The sequence below is a fragment of the Arachis ipaensis genome, chromosome B8 (genome assembly GCF_059453495.1).
Source record: "Arachis ipaensis isolate K30076 ecotype BB chromosome B8, ASM5945349v1, whole genome shotgun sequence".
In the NCBI taxonomy this organism is placed as follows: domain Eukaryota; kingdom Viridiplantae; phylum Streptophyta; class Magnoliopsida; order Fabales; family Fabaceae; genus Arachis; species Arachis ipaensis.
This window is the reverse complement of record NC_142443.1, coordinates 45,037,732-45,055,954: the sequence shown is the minus strand read 5'-3', so window position 1 is coordinate 45,055,954 and position 18,223 is coordinate 45,037,732. Positions and strand designations below refer to the sequence as shown.

Sequence of the window (18,223 nt, the reverse complement as noted above, 5' to 3'; positions counted from 1 at the left end):
TTCAAAATTGACTCAATGTTGTCCTACCATTAAAAATCTGTTAACAGAATTACGGCAGGACAAAATTGAGATGATTTTAAAACGTTAGGGACTTAAATAGGATGAAAATATTGGGGACAAAAACGATACACAAAAATAAATTTTAATTTTATCCTTCACCAATATCAATCTTTTACGATACATAGTTATTCAATTATTTTTTAATCATATTTAAGTAAATTACACTTAATCACATTACTTTGATTCTAAATAAATTTATTTTTTTTTAATTTTACTCTTAAAGATTTTTACTCATCATGAAATATTTGTAAAATGTTTAGAATCGCATTACTTTATTGTATATGTATCATTTTTTTTCACAAGTTTATGTACTAGTCATTCTACAAACATTTTATGATGAGTAAACATTTCTAAGAGTAAAATTATAAAATATAAATAAATTTCTTTAGAATAAACTTAATGTGATTAAGTGTAATTTACTTAGATGTGATTAAAAAATAATTGAATAACTATGTACCGTAAAAAATTGATATTATTGAAGGATAAAATTAAAAGTTATTTCTATGTATCGTTTTTTGTCCCCAACGTGTTCGTCCTATTTAAGTCCCTCACGTTTTAAAATGGTCTCAATTTTACCCCACCGTCAATTTCGTTAACAGATTCTTAACGGCAGGAGAACATTGAGTCAATTTTGAAACATTAGGGACTTAAATAGGACGATTCAAACGTTAGGGACAACTTTGAGACTTACCCCAAACGTTGGGGACAAAAACGATATTTTACTCTTGAATATTAATTACATGTAATTGACTTATTTTATTCTTATATATTATGTTACATATTATTAATGTATATTTTTCTATTGTTTAGAGACTTGCACTCATGGAAAAAAAATCCTCCTTCCAAAATGATAGTACAATATCAAAAATTCTTTATGAAAAAGATAGAAATCCTTCATAAGTTAAAAATACTTTAACTTGAACTAAATATAACTTCAATATTCCATACTTACTTTTATTAAAATTTATTTAATTTGATTTCATAATTAGATATTTGTGCCTATCAATGAGGACAACATCCATTGGTATCTTGTTGTATTTGATATGTACGAATGTTAAATAATTTAGTTGGACTCTAAGCCAAATTATGAAAAGATGGAGAAAAATGATTTTAATATTAGGAAGCTGGTAATTATTTAAATCTTTAACGTTAACATCTATGATTCATATGTAAGCGTTTTATTGGAGTAGTGTTTATAATAATTTAACTTAACTAATTAACAGGTTATGTATATTGAAGAGATGTTTCAAGATGACTCATTTTATGATCTTGAAACCACTATTAGGCCAAAAGTTTCTCGTTTCACTGATCCAAAGCATATAGAAATAGGAGAACAAAAAATTGGCTCGTAATGATCTAATCTTATGTTTATTTTATTTCTCTTAATATTATGTTGTATACTTTTTTATCTGTAATTTTTTATTTTTTACACTATTAAAATAGTAATGATTGTGGAGTTTGGGTAGCAACTTGGATGAAAGATTGTGCTAAAAGTGACAATTATTCTATCAAAGTACGCACACTTAAATATTATTAAATAATTATTAATTAGTTTTAAATTTATGACTTGTTACTTACTATTTTATATTTTAATTTTAAATTGACAACACAATAAGAATGTGCATTGTTCTTGATTTGGTTATCAAACCATATAATACAAAACAAAGAATCATTTTAAAAGCTACAGAAAAAAACTACAAGAAGATTGAAGAGAAAAATAAAAATTCAGTTAAAAAGTAATTTTGTTTGAGTTTAAATTTTTTTGGAACAATGTGGTAGAATTGTTGACATCGTTATGTGCAGTTTTTAATTTTTGTCGTTTTTGGAGTTTGAAATACAAGTTTCCTTACCTTTACAAATTGTAAATTTTTAATAAATATTTTTTTAGAAATTAAATGCTTAATTTGAGTATTACTTTTCATAAGTCATGATTTGTTAATACATGTATGTACAGTTTCAATTTCATGATGGACTCATGCATTTGAATGAATTCAATTCAATTAATGACTTATTAATATGTGTACAGATTCAATTTCATGATGAGTTAGATGAGCATGCAAATATTAAAAGTTTTTAAATCTATTCACACCCTTCTCAAATTATGATCCATGCATATCTAGTGGCATAATACAATTGAAGCCATTGCTTATATGCCCCAGAATTAATGCCTTTAATTATATTTTTTTATTTCAGAAATTAACTATTTTTCTTTAAAGATACATTAATTTAATTTATTGTCTTTAAATATACCTTATTAAATTATTAATATGTTACTACTTTATATTTGATTAGTGAGAATAAATGTTAAATAATGATTATTAATGATTATGATGACAATAAGTAATTAATACGATACTAATCAATTTCAATTTAAATTTCAAAACATAAATTATTATTTGTTTCTATAATACCTTTTCAAAAGAATAATTTCAAAAAAGTAATACTAGTAAGATTATATGATAATTTTTTTATTAAATATAAAAAATAATATAAATACATTAAAATTATTTTTTAGAAATTACACGTTTATTAAAAATATATTTGAACTATTAGCATCATTACTCAAGTAAATAATATACAATTAGCTTTTCAACTTTGCTTGATAAAACTCTTAAATGACATAATATTTTGCTTCATCATTGTCCTTAATAATAATGATGACAATAAATAAATAATATGTTACTAATCAGTTTTAAAAGTGAATAACTTCAAATACTTGCTAATTTAAATATATTACAAAAATAAATAATTGATCCCCAATCTCTTCCTTTTTTCCAAACTTAGGTCGTAGCCCACAATGTTCCTTCTATCTTACATATAAGCTAATTCACAAAAATAAGCCAATTTTGGCTGACTAAAAGTGAAACTAGCATTCTTATGTACATTACCAAAGAAAATGAGTCAATTTTGTAAATTCTCTCTCCTTTTTATTTGAGTATGGTTTGTAAATTGACAATGGAAATGTAATGGATTGAAACCAATAAAATCTCCACACAGTTCATGATAACCAGGGGAGAGATACCACATGAACTAAATATGAAACATTTTAAATGTCTATAGCCATGGGAGATGAAAGACGAACACAACCAAATAAAATTAGATACAAGAAATTAAGAATGGAAAGGATGAAGCTGCTTTCAGACACAAAAAAAAACTTAAATTAAATTAGATAGCCATGATATGTCAAATTCCGAAACTCCAAACAAAAATGAAAAAAGCTTTACTGAGCTTTATGATATGTCAAATTCTGAAACTTCAAACGAAAACAAAAAAGGATTAACTCAGCTGCATTCAACCATGATTCAGAACATAAATTCTATATGGTGGCTATATCTATTATCCTAAGATCAATCAACTACATATTCAACGCCTCAATAGAATAGTATATCACCAACTAATAAAACAAAACATAAGGCCATCTCCCTTTTTTGAACAGTATTTTTTCAATATTGCATCCTTCTTAATCAAATTTTTGCTTACAATTGAAGTGGCCAAAATAATTAATCAAGATACTTACAAAGTTTACAACAAATGGTAAAAAAACAAGCTAAAACAAATGTATTATTCTGAATAATAAATTATAATTTGAAAGTTTACTTTCACAAGTTATTCTCATGTACGTTGTTCTTGGTGATTTCGAGATCTAATACCTATATGCAAGCTTCAACAAAAACTCAAACCATTTTATCCCAGCAAGCCAATTACCAAATTTCTAAAAGTTTAGACAAAAAAATACTAACAACTATTTAAATGATCTAATATAATCATCTGCCATGCCAAAGTTACAGAAAGCGTGGAATTAAATATAAAATTGTAAAAGAACAATTAATCTAAAAGATCAATCTATATAGACATACAGCTATTCATGGCAGCAAGTTTGATCCATAAATTAAATATAATGGCAATCCTAATAATTGATTTAGTAATTACCAAAAGGAGTCAACAAAATAAAATTCATGGTTTGAGCATGCAAGCAGCGGAACAAGCCTAGATAACAAAAATAAAATGAAATTCAATGTTTGAATAGTGAACAGAGAATAATTTGAAGGATGAAAACTTAACTTAATGTCACCGTTGGCTCTGTTTTCCTGGCTCAGGAGGGAGAAATAGATTGCTGCCGACAATGATGGCGAACGTAGTGGCCACGGTGAGACGCAACGACGCTATTGGAGGAGCCGGACGCGGGCGGTGCGAATAGGGGTCACGCGTGTACATGAGAGACGGTGATGGAGACGCGGCTATACTGGTGGATTGGATGAAGGGGACATAGGAATCACGGAGGCTCAGGACGTGAGAGACGGTGGCGATGGCAAGACGCAACGGCGCTGGTGTTGGAGGCAGAAACAAGGGCGTTGAAATCGGGGTCACGGAGGCTAAGGACCGGATAGATGGTGATGGAGATGGAGATAGACAAAGGAGTGAAAGATAGAAGGGATGTGGCGATGTTGGTGAGCGGTGGTGAACGGCGGTAGTGGGAGAGAAGCCGGCAAAAGTTCATATCTGAAGGTTAAAGGTGAAGTGTTTCAGAAGAACTTTACTCGTGTTTTGGGCAGAGAAAAAGTAAGGGTAAGGAGAAGAGATTTTTTTATTTTGTATTAATTTTAATAAAATATAATATTTAACCATGATTAATCATATATGGTTATCGTATATATGTATTCGTATTTGTACACAAATAATATTTAATATATTTTTAAAATATATTAAATTTTAATTTTTTTTAATTATTTAATTATTAATTAACTGAGACTAATGATGCCACATGTTTATATTGTATTGGTCTACATAAATAGGATATGAACTCTATCACAAATTTTGAAGCATGGGAGTAGTCACCTTAATTTTAATATATACAATAGTTTTAATTTGGCTGTTTATTTTTTTCTCTCAATCAACCGAGCACATGTAGGCTATGTTTGGTTGGACAAAGAAAAGAAATAGAGGGAAAAAAATAGAAAGGAAAGAAAGGAAAGGAAAGAAATCGAGTAAATTTTTATTTTTTTTAGATGTGTTTGGATTGAAGGAAAATAAGAAAAAATGTTATAAAAAGACAATTTTATCTTTATATTATAAAATATACTAAAAAAAGTGAAGGGGTAGTATTGGAAGTATAGAGAAAAAAAATTAGTTTTTTCTCGATTTTCTTTTCAATGTTGAAGAGAAAAAAATTGGTAGATCCTACCAATTTTTTTTATTTCTTTTTTTTCTCTCTAGTTTTTCTCCTCAACTAAACAATAAAAAATAATTATTTTTCTTTCCATTTTTTTTTTCTTTTTCTTTTCTTCTATTTTTTCGTCAAATAAACATAGTCGTAGTGTTCTAATATTCACATATTTCCCTTCCTCTCATTTGAATCCAAATTAAGGAGGCTCAATGCTTTTGCAAAGGATCTCTCACCTTCAAGTCTACGGCATTATATCTTTATCGAGGCCTCTAATTCTAACATCCTTCCCTTTATTTTATATTTTTATTTATATCAAATTAAAATGTGTTCTTTTACTTAAAGTCACATGAATTACGCAGTAGCAATAGTATTACTTCTTACATGTATAATGGGTTCCTTAAACAATAACTGTGTAGTTATTACTTAAGATTATAGATGTAAAAATAAGGTTAGGTAGTCAAAATACTATAAATAATAAATAAAAATATATGATCAATAATATTTATATTGATAAGAGACTGTAAATTATTTTCTTAATTTAGTTGATGTAATTAATTTTTTATAATTATCTTCTCTCATTTAATTATATCAAAAATTAATTTTAAATTCAATGTGAATTAAATCTCAAAAATTTTTTTTATTATTACATTCATATATAACTCTATAATTTTTTTCAAATAAAAATTTTAAATTTTAATATTTTTAATCTTAAATCATCTCAATACATTTTATAAAAATTAAAAACATCTTAAATTTGATTAGTCTCTATTTATTGAAAATAAAAAATATACAAAATTATTAATTTTTGACCTGTAAAATAAAATAATAAATAATAAATTAGTACCAATTCATTGATTATAGATATTATGTGTTTAAAATTATAGATATTATACATATAAAATTATGAATGTTAAATTAAAAAATTTTAACAACTTCTACTATACAATGCATATTTTACATATAGACTATTAGAAAATAAAAAATAAAAAATAAAATATAGACAAAAATTAAGAAACAAATTTTTAAAAGTAATTATTAACTCATCATATTAAAATCAATAAATAAACATATATATATATAAAATAAAAATATTAAAATAATTAAAATTATGATCTATTAGTGTACATATGAGATAATTTAAAAATACAATAAGACACATAGTTTAAAATTTATAATATTACTTATAAAAGTTTATTAATTATAGACATCATATGTATGAAGTTATGAATGTTATGAGTACGGAATTATAGATGTTATTAATATGAAATTATGGATATTATGTGTATGAAGTTATAGATGCTATGAATAAATTTATCAATTAAATAAATTAATTTAAGTATTTGATATTTTTTTCAAATCTATGGTAAAATTTGAAACATCTGTATTAAAAAATCAAAATAAATCATTATTCCACTTTAAAAAATATGAAACAAATTTTTAAATTATCAATGACCATATGTTAATCGAAAAAATATTTTCGATAAGGGTGAATTGTTCGAATTAATAAAGTGGTCGAAAACATAAGCAGTGACACGTGTGTAAGTGTTAGATAGAGGTTCTTAACACGGATTTGATTTTGAAGCTTCCTGATAAATCGAGCAAGTCAATCGAATAGGATATTTGAATTGATTATTCGAAAAAGTTTATTCGAGTAGTTGTAGTAGTGGGGAAGTTAAAGGTTTTCGTCATGCGAGAAAATTATGGGTAATGTGGACAATCAAAAGGCAGGAACAGTTACCAAGGAGAAAGCATTCGAAATTTCAAATCTATAGTTAATTGTAATTAATTGTAATTAATTGTCAGTTACCAAAGGTAGATTATAAATACTAGGAAGCCTTAGGAAATTAGGGTTGGAACTTCGTTTCAGAAATACACTCAAGCACACTCACATCCCCAGAGCATTTCTGAGTCTGCATTCGAGTCCAATTTCTGTAGGGTTCCTTCCATGTTTTTAATCTTTCATTTACATTTTCTGCAAATTCTATTTTCAAGTAAATTTATCTTTTAAGCAATCTTTAATTTCCATGTTCAATTTACACTTCAGTACCTTTACTTTTTATGTTTAAGCCCTTTGACTCAGTTGAAGGCATTTTATTGTCTTGTTTAATTTCAACGCATTTTCTTCATTTCCAGTTAATACTTTGTTTTTCGCAAAATTTTATTTTGTCATCTTTTATCTTAAATTACATAATTTAATTCGTCTTTGTTTCCAAATCCCATCTAATCAAAGACACTTTGATGCACTTCTAGAAAACTGGTACCTACAAAGAGGAGTAGGTTTCGCTCCCAGACCACTAGATATCAAACCACCATCGATTTGCTAAAAATCGACAAAACAAATTGGCATGCCCGGTGGGACAGTTTTAAAATTTTGAAGTATGTCAAGTAAACATTTTGTGGTGTCATTCAGTGTATGCGATTATGAAGTGGAAAGATCATTCACATGACTGATGAAATGTCAAATGTGAATGGTGGTTCAACCACCAGTGATAGTATACCAGTGTCTGTACAACAAGCGGATGTGACATCACGTTCGGAGAATACAATTAGAACAGAGAGTATAGCAGTTACGACTGTTCAAACTAGAAATGCTGGAGTAATACTTGTCCACGTGGTACTATACCACCATTCCAGCCTCCATTGACCATTGGTTGGCCTCCATATGGTCTTCCTCCTGGTTATACCCCATCATTGGGTGGTTTTGTTCCACCTATTCGTTTTGGGAGTTCAAATGGAGGGAGTAATTCTCAAAATTCACAGCAACATTTTGAATATTCTTGTGATTATAATGTGGGCTCTACTTTGAATGCTGCGAATTCAATGGCAGTATATCGTCAACAAGTAGAGGAAAGTCATCATGACTTGGTTAATTTATTGACTTAACAAATGACTACAATTCTGAATCCTATGATGACTGATCATGAATCGAAATTCGAACGCCTCGCTCGACAAGTTGAACGAATTGCTCGAATTGTTGATTATGATGAGGGTGAAAGGCATAATGCCAGGGGAAATAATGAGGGGTTTGAAAATGTTTTTCAAAATGATAATGTTGTTAATAGAGAGATTACTCATGTAGTTCCCCGGAATCAAAATGCTGATGACTTTTTAGCCAGGTTACGTAATAATCATGGCGGTGAACATTATCAAATCACCAAAATTGTGGAGGGGGTGTTGAATAGAGTTGGTTTGAATGTTGGTTTTATGAACCAACCTCATTTTGTGTCTGCTTTTTCCCAAGTTGTTCAAATGGCTGAAGTGTCAAGAGGGGTGAAGAATCCAAAGATTATCACAAAATTTGCTAGAGAAGTTGGAGAATCAACTACTGAGCATGTTGCCCGATATTTGGTGGAGATTGGAAATTTAGCCAATGATGAAAATTTGAAAATGAAATTTTCCCTTCTTCGTTGATGAAGAATGCTTTTACTTAGTTTTCGAATCTTCGACCAAATTCGGTAACAACATGGGCTCAGTTAGAAACTTCTTTCCATGCACAGTTTTATCGAGGGAAAATGAATGTAGCAGTTACTGACTTAGTAGCCTTGAAACGTGAAGATAGTGAAACCATTTATGATTACTTGATACGTTTCAAGAATACTAGGAGCAGATGTTATGTTTCATTACCTGAGAATGAAGTGGTAAAGATAGCAACTATGGGGTTAGGGTTTTAGATGTGTAGGAAATTACTTAATGTGCATATTCCTGATCTAGCTCATTTGGCTGAAAAGGTTCGTCAAACCGAGCTTATGAAAAAAGAGAAAGAGAAGTATAGGAGTGAGCAACGATCGAAGAGTAAACCCTTTACTCGAAAAGAAAAAGTTGCTTATGTGACTATGGAGTCCTCTGAAGAGGAATTTGACTTCGAAACTGAAGTCGATTTGGCTGAACTTAAGAAAGGCCCTCCTTATGTTTGTTCCCTACTCAAAAAGCTTCCTGGTACTGAAAAGTCGAATGATTCAAAACTAAAAAGTGAAAAGAAATGTAGTTTTGATATTTCAAAATCTGATCACATTTTTTATGTGTTGCTTAAAGATAAACAATTAATTTTTCCTGAGGGAAAAACTTTACTTTCGGTAAAAAATTTGAAGGGAAAGCTTTATTGTAAATTTCACCAAGCCACAAGTCATTCGACTAATAGTTGTGTTCGTTTCAGGGATCTAATTCAGGAAGCAATTATGGAGGGACGACTGAAGTTTAATGATGGCAAGAAGGAGATGAAGGTCGATACTGATCCCTTCGAAGCAGATGCTGATTTTGTGGAACCATGTTTTGGAGTTAACATGGTTGGCATGTCCTATGATTTTGATCTGACTCTTGACGATTTTGAGTCACAGGTTCGGACAGTGTATTCCCAGGCGGGAGACGGTTTGCTGGATTTTCTAGTTCAGCAGAAGATCAAAGACTGGGACGTATCTCTGTGTCCACGGTGTAATGCCGTTTTTTATGTCGAAGCAGCGGTGATCTTTGAGAAGGAAAGAATGAAGAAAGAGTTGGCTCACAGATAAGAGCAAGCACGCCAGAGACAGCCTATTCGGCGTCTTGAGGGTCAACCTGTCGCACCTCTAAGCCGATTCCAGGCTATAAGTGTTCAGTGGATTCGAAACTGTCAGGAGTTTCAGAAAAGAGATCATCTGTATCGGCATAATCCACAGTGGGGACATTGAGGGCCTCCCCAAAATCAATACCCCTGTTATCGTGGATGGGTGGTGCACGAAATTGTGATATCTGATAACTGCACTAGAAGACTTGATACGCGCGATCCTGATCTCAACTCTTCTTCACAACTCCACACAACTAACCAGCAAGTGCACTGGGTCGTCCAAGTAATACCTTACGTGAGTAAGGGTCGATCCCACGGAGATTGTCAGCTTGAAGCAAGCTATGGTCACCTTTGAAATCTCAGTCAGGCAGATTAAATTGGTTATGAGGTTTTGATAATTAAAACATAAATAAAGCATAAAATAAGATAGAAATACTTATGTAATTCATTGGTGGGAATTTCAGATAAGCGTATGGAGATGCTTTGTTGCATCTGAACCTCTGCTTTCCTACTGCATTCTTCCAACCATGCGTTACCTCCTTCCATGGCAAGTTGTATGATCCTCTCGGATGAAAACAAATCCATATGCGCTATCACTGCATGGCTAATCATCTGTCGGTTCCCGCTAGCGTCGGAATAGGACCATTGTCCTTTTGCGCACTGTCACTTGTGCCCCACATTCGTAGGTTTGAAGCTCTTTATAGTCATCCCTTCCTAGATCCTACTTGGAATACCACAGACAAGGTTTAGACTTTTCGGATCCCAGGAATGCTGCCAATGGTTCTAGCCTATACCACGAAGATACTAATCTCACAGACTTGATCCCCTGTATTAGATATCAAAGAGAATACTCTCCAGCTGGCGTCCAATGACTACGTTGAATATCATGTAGACCGCTTTGTGGTTGTCAGGCACGCGGATCTTGGTTAAGCGAGTAACGAAGATTGGATGATTGTCACGGGTCACCCCTTTATTCTGACTTAACTGAATTAAGAACAAGAGTATATCTTGGAGAAGAAGTAGGCATGAATTGAAGGAAAAACAATAGTACTTGCATTAATTCATGAGGAACAACAGAGCTCCACACCTTAATTTATGGGGTGTAGAAACTCCACCGTAGCAAATACATAAGTGAAAATAGGGTAGGCATGGTCGAGTGGCCAGCCTCCCATGGAGGTTTCAAAGTGTAAAAGTTACATAATATGGTCCAAGACTGTAAAATAAATCTCTAAAAGTAGTTTTTATACTAAACTAGTTACTAGGGTTTATAGAAAATGAGTAACTAAGTGCAGATAGTGCAGAAATTCACTTCTGGGACCCACTTGGTGTGTGCTTGGGCTAAGCATTAAAGCTTTTTCGTGCTTAGGCTATTCCTAGAGTTAAACGCCAGCTTTGGTGCCAGTTTGAGAATTTAACGCTGGTTTTAGTGCCAGTTCTGGCGTTTTACGCCAGAATTCCTTAGGCTGACTTTGAACACCTGTTTGGGCCTTCAAATCTCAGGCAAAGCATAGACTATTATATATTGCTGGAAAGCCCAGAAAGTTTACTTTCCAACGCAATTAAAAGCGTGACAATTGGACTTTTGTAACTCCAGAAAATTCACTTCGAGTGCAGGGAGGTCAGAATCTAACAGCATCTGCAGTCCTTTTTCAGCCTCTGAATCTGATTTTTGCTCAGGTCCCTCAATTTCAGCCAGAAAATACCTGAAATCATAGAAAAATAAACAAACACACAGTAAAATCCAGAAATGTGATTTTTGCATAAAAACTAATAAAAATATAATAAAAACTAACTAAAACATACTAAAAACTATGTAAAAACAGTGCCAAAAAGGGTATAAATTATCCGCTCATCACAACACCAAACTTAAATTGTTGTTTGTCCCCAGCAACTAAAAACAAAATAGGATAAAAAGAAGAGAATATACAATAAATTCTGAAAACATCTATGAAGATCAGTTTTAATTAGATGAGCGGGGCTAGTAGCTTTTTGCTTCTGAACAGTTTTGGCATCTCAATTTATCCTTTGAAGTTCAGAATGATTGGCATCTATAGGAACTCAGAATTCAGATAGTGTTATTAATTCTCCTAGTTCAGTATGTTGATTCTTGAACACAGCTACTTTATGAGTCTTGCCCGTGACCCTAAGCATTTTGTTTTCCAGTATTACCACCGGATACATAAATGCCACAGACACATAACTAGGTGAACCTTTTCAGATTGTGACTCAGCTTTGCTAGAGTCCCCAGTTAGAGGTGTCCAGAGCTCTTAAGCACACTCTTTTTGCTTTGGACCACGACTTTCACCGCTCAGCCTCAAGCTTTTCACTTGACACCTTCACGCCACAAGTACATGGTTAGGGATAGCTTGATTTAGCCGCTTAGGCTAGGATTTTATTCCTGTGGGCCCTCCTATCCATTAATGCTCAAAGCCTTGGGTCCTTTTTATTACCCTTGCCTTTGGTTTAAAGAGCTATTGGCTTTTTCTGCTTGCTTTTTCTCTTTTTTTTCGCATATTTATTTTTTTTTCTGCAAGCTTTTGCTTTTCACTGCTTTTTCTTGCTTCAAGAATCAATTTTATGATTTTTCAGATTATCAATAACATTTCTCTTTTTTATTATTCTTTCAAGAGCCAATAATTTTAACATTCATAAACAACAATATCAAAAATATGCACTGTTCAAGCATTCATTCAGAAAACAAAAAGTATTGCCACCACATCAAAATAATTAAACTATTTTAAAATTTGAAATTCATGTACTTCTTGTTCTTTTTCAAGTAAAAACATTTTTTTTATTTAAGAAAGGTGAAGGATTCATAGGACATTCATAACTTTAAAGCAAAGGCACTAGACGCTAATGATCATGTAATAAAGGCACAAACATAGATAAACATAAAGCATAGGGGATGAAAAATAGAAAAATAAGAACAAGGAAATTAAAAAATGGGTCCACCTTAGTGATGGCGGCTTGTTCTTCCTCTTGAAGATCTTATGGAGTGCTTGAGCTCCTCTATGTCTTTTCCTTGCCTTTGTTGCTCTTCTCTCATGGCCTTTTGGTCCTCTCTAAGTTCATGGAGGATGAGGGAGTGTTCTTGGTGCTCCATTCTTAGTTGCTCCATGTTAGAACTCAAATATCCTAAAGAAGTGTTGAGTTGCTCCCAATAGTTATGGGAGAAAAATGCATCCCTTGAGGCATCTCAGGGATTTCTTGATAAGGAATTTCCTCATGCTCTTGTTGAGGTCCATGAGTGGGCTCTCTTGTTTGCTCCATCCTTTTCTTAGTGATGGGCTTGTGAGATGAATCTCTCCATCTCCCATGACTCGGAGGTGGAAGCAATTGCCTTCCTTTTCCTCTTTCTAGAGGTTTCTCCGGCCTTAGGTGCCATTAATGGTTATGGAAAAACAAAAAGTGGGGCTTTTCCACACCAAACTTAAAATGTTTGCTCGTCCTCGAGTAAAAGAAGAAAGAAAGGAGGAGAAGAAGAAGAAATGGAGGAGATGGAGATGTGTGGTGGGTTCAGTGATGAGCGGATAATTTATACGCTTTTTGGCATTATTTTTAGTATATTTTTAGTATGATTTAGTTAGTTTTTATTATATTTTTATTAGTTTTTAATTAAAAATCACATTTCTGGACTTTACTATGAGTTTGTGTGTTTTTTTATGATTTCAGGTAATTTCTGGCTGAAATTGAGGGACCTGAGCAAAAATCTGATTCAGAGGCTGACAAAGGACTGCTGATGCTGTTGGATTCTGACCTCCCTGCACTCGAAGTGGATTTTATGGAGCTACATAACTCCAAATGGCACGCTCTCAATTGCGTTGGAAATTCGACATCCAGGGCTTTCTAGCAATATATAATAGTCCATACTTTGCCCGAGTTTAGATGACGCAAACTGGCGTTCAATGCTAGCTCTCTGCCCAATTCTGGAGTCAAATGCCAGAAACACATTGCAAAGCAGAGTTAAACGCCCAAATTGGAACCAAAGCTGGCGTTTAACTCCAAGAAAAGTCTCTACATGTTTAAAGCTCAAAGCTCAGCCCAAGCACACACCAAGTGGGCCCCAGAAGTGGATTTCTGCATCATTTACTTATTTTTGTAACCCTAGTAACTAGTCTGATATAAATAGGACCTTTTACTATTGTATTAGACATCTCTGGATGTTTAGTTCTTAGATCATGGAGGCTGGCCATTCGGCCATGCCTATACCTTTTTCTTATGTATTTTCAACGGTGGAGTTTCTACACACCATAGATTAAGGTGTGGAGCACTGCTGTACCTCGAGTATTAATGCAATTACTACTATTTTCTATTCAATTCAAGCTTATTCCTATTCTAAGATATTCATTCGCACCCAAGAACATGATGAATGTGATGATTATGTGACGCTCATCACCATTCTCACCTATGAACGCGTGCCTGACAACCACTTCCATTCTACATGCAAACAAGGCTTGAATGTGTATCTCTTAGCCTCTTGATCGTGAGATCAGAGTCTTCGTGGTATAAGTTAGAACCCATGGACGGCCATTCCCGAGATCCGGAAAGTCTAAACCTTGTCTGTGGTATTCCGAGTAGGATCTGGGAAGGGATGACTATGACGAGCTTCAAACTCGCGAGTGCTGGGCGTAGTGACAGACGCAAAAGGATAGTAAATCCTATTCCAGTATGATCGAGAACCGACAGATGATTAGCCATGCAGTGACAGCGCATTGGACCATTTTCACTAAGAGGGCGGGATGTAGCCATTGACAATGGTGATGCCCAACATACAGCTTGCCATGGAAGGGAGTAGGAATGATTGGATGAAGACAGCAGAAAAGCAGAGGTTCAGGAGGAACAAAGCATCTCCATACGCTTATCTAAAACTCTCACCAATGAATTACATAAGTACCTCTATCCTATTTTATATTTTATTTCTATTTTAATTATTAATTCACCATAAACATTTGAATCCGCCTGACTGAGATTTACAAGATGACCATAGCTTGCTTCAAGCCGACAATCTCCGTGGGATCGACCCTTACTCACGTAAGGTTTATTACTTGGACGACCCAGTGCACTTGCTGGTTAGTTGTGCGAAGTTGTGACAAAGAGCTAAGATTATGAACGCGCGTATTGAGTTTTTAGCGCCGTTACCAAGGAATGAACGATCACGATTTGATGCACTTCTTCATTTTTCACAAATTAATTTTCGAAAAACACCAAAAAATTTAATAAAAACATAAAAACCAAAAATATTATGTTTCTTGTTTGAGTCTAGTGTCAATTTTTGAGTTTGGTGTCTATTGCATGTTTTGAAAATTTGTGCATTTTTCGAAAACTCATGCATGTGTTCTTCATGATCTTCAAGTTGTTCTTGACAAGTCTTCTTGTTTGATCTTCATGTTTTCTTGTTTTGTGTCTTTTGTTATTTTTCATATGCATTTTTACATTCATAGTGTCTAAGCATGGAAAATTTCTAAGTTTGGTGTCTTGCATGTTTTTCTTTTCTTAAAAATTTACAAAAATAAGTTCTTGATGTTCATCATGACATTCAAAGTATTTTTAGTGTTGATCTTGACATTCATAGTGTTCTTGCATGCATCCTTTGTTTTGATCCAATATTTTAATGCATTGAGTCTTGTTGATGTTTCTCTCTCTCATCATTAAAAATTCAAAAATCAAAAAAATATCTTTCTTTTTTTTTATCTCATAATTTTCGAAAATTTGAGTTGACTTTTTTAAAAATTATTAAAATTTAGTTGTTTCTTATAAGTCAAATCAAATTTTCAATTTAAAAATTCTATCTTTTTCAAAATCTTTTTCAAAAAAATCAAATCTTTTTCATTTTTTTCTTTCATATTTTCGAAAATTTCAAATTAATTTTCAAAATCTTTTTCTTATCTTTATTTCATAATTTCAAAATCTTCACTAACAATTAATGTGATTGATTTTTAAGTTTGTTACTTGCCTAGTAAGAAAGATTCAATCTTTAAATTTTAAAATCATATCTTTTTGTTTCTTGTTAGTCAAGTAATCAACTTTAGTTTTCAAAATCAAATCTTTTTAAATTTCTTTTACAAATCTTTTTCAAAATAGATTTCAATCACATCTTTTCAAAATCAATTTCAAAATCTTTTCTAACTTCTTATCTTTTCAAAATTGATTTTCAAATCTTTTTCAATTAATCTTATCTTTTTGTTTGATTCCTATCTTTTTCAAAACTACCTAACTAATATTTTCTCTTTCTAATTTTCGAAAATCCCTTCCCTCTTTTTCAAAATTCAATTTTAATTAACTAATTGTTTTAAATTTTAATTTAATTTAATTTCAATTTTCAATTTTCGAATTTTAACTTTAAATTTTATTTTTATTTAAATTTTTTAATTCTTCTCTTTCTCATCTCCTTCTATTTATTTATTCATCTACTAATACTTCTCTTCCACCCAAAATTCGAACACCATCTCCCTCTTTGTGTTCGAGTTTTTCTCTTCCCCTTCTTATATTCTTCTCTTCTTATACTTGCATAAGGAATCTCTATACTGTGACATAGAGGATTCCATATTTTCTTTTGTGTTCTCTTCTTTTTCATATGAGCAGGAACAAGGATAAGAATATTCTTGTTGAAGCCGATCCTGAACTTGAAAGGACTCTGAAGAGGAAGCTAAGGGAAGCTAAAGCACAACTCTCTGGAGAAAATCTGACAGAATTTTTCGAAAAAGAAGGAGACATGGCTGAAAATAATAATGCAAGGAAGATGCTTGGTGACTTTACTGCACCAAATTCCAATTTACATGGAAGAAGCATCTCAATCCCTGTCATTGGAACAAACAATTTTGAGCTTAAACCTCAATTAGTTTCTCTGATGCAACAGAACTGCAAGTTTCATGGACTTCCATCAGAAGATCTTTTTCAGTTCTTACCTGAATTCTTGCAGATATGTGATACTGTTAAGACCAATGGGGTTGATCCCGAGGTCTACAGGCTCATGCTTTTCCCATTTGCTGTAAGATACAGAGCTAGAATATGGTTGGATTCTCAACCTAAGGATAGCCTGAACTCTTGGGATAAGCTGGTCACGACTTTCTTAGCCAAGTTCTTTCCTCCTCAAAAGCTTAGTAAGCTTAGAGTGGATGTTCAAACCTTCAGACAAAAAGAAGGTGAATCCTTCTATGAAGCTTGGGAGAGATATAAGCAACTGACTAAAAAGTGTCCTTCTGACATGCTTTCAGAATGGACCATCCTGGATATATTCTATGATGGTCCGTTTGAGTTATCAAAGATGTCACTGGACCATTCTGCAGGTGGATCCATTCACCTAAAGAAAACGCCTGCAGAAGCTCAGGAACTCATAGACATGGTTGCAAATAACCAGTTTATGTATACTTCTGAAAGGAATCCTGTGAGTAATGGGACGCCTCAGAGGAAGGGAGTTCTTGAAATTGATGCTCTGAATGTCATATTGGCTCAGAATAAACTATTGACTCAGCAAGTCAATATGATTTCTCAGAGTCTGAATAGATTGCAAGCTACAACCAATAGTTCTCAAGAGGCATCTTCTGAAGAAGAAGCTTATGATCCTGAGAACCCTGCAATAGCAGAGGTGAATTACACGGGTGAACCCTATGGAAACACCTATAATCTCTCATGGAGAAATCATCCAAATTTCTCATGGAAGGATCAACAAAGGCCTCAACAAGGCTTTAATAATGGTGGAAGAAATAGGTTTAGCAATAGCAAGCCTTTTCCATCATCCACTCAGCAACAGACAGAGAATTCTGAGCAGAGTCCATCTAGCTTAGCAAATATAGTCTCTGATCTATCTAAGGCCACTTTAAGTTTCATGAATGAAACAAGGTCCTCCATTAGAAATTTGGAGGCACAAGTGGGCCAGCTGAGTAAAAGAGTCATTGAAACTCCTCCTAGTACTCTCCCAAGCAATACAGAAGAAAATCCAAAAGGAGAGTGCAAGGCCATAACCTTGCTTGGTGTGGCCGAATCCAGAGAGGAGGAGGAGGAAGTGAATCCTAGTGAGGAAGACCTCCTGGGACGTTCAATGACCAATAAGGAGTTTCCCTTTGAGGAACCAGAGGAATCTGAGGCTCATCTAGAGACCATAGAGATTCCATTGAACCTCTTTTTACCATTCATGAGCTCTGATGACTATTCATCTTCTGAAGAAGATGAAGACATTGTTGAAAAGCAAGTTGCTCAATATTTAGGAGCAATCATGAAGCTGAATGCCAAATTATTTGGTAATGAGACTTGGGAGGATGAACCTCCATTGCTCATCAAGGAACTAAATGCCTTGGTTCAGCAAACTCTACCTCAAAAGAAACAGGATCCTGGTAAATTCCTAATTCCCTGTAACATAGGCACAATGACCTTTGAGAAGGCCTTGTGTGACCTGGGGTCAGGCATAAACTTAATGCCACTCTCTGTAATGGAGAAACTTGGGACCCTTGAGGTACAGGCTG

The 18,223-nt window shown here is 33.0% G+C and overlaps 1 non-coding gene across 1 annotated transcript; it reads right to left on the bottom strand.

Moving 5' to 3' along the window:
• Positions 1 to 16,866: 16,866 nt before the first annotated feature.
• Positions 16,867 to 16,974, bottom strand: LOC148547888 (small nucleolar RNA R71). Its single transcript, XR_015897742.1, has one exon. It is a non-coding gene; the product is annotated as a small nucleolar RNA R71 (small nucleolar RNA).
• Between the last annotated feature and the right edge of the window lie 1,249 nt (positions 16,975 to 18,223).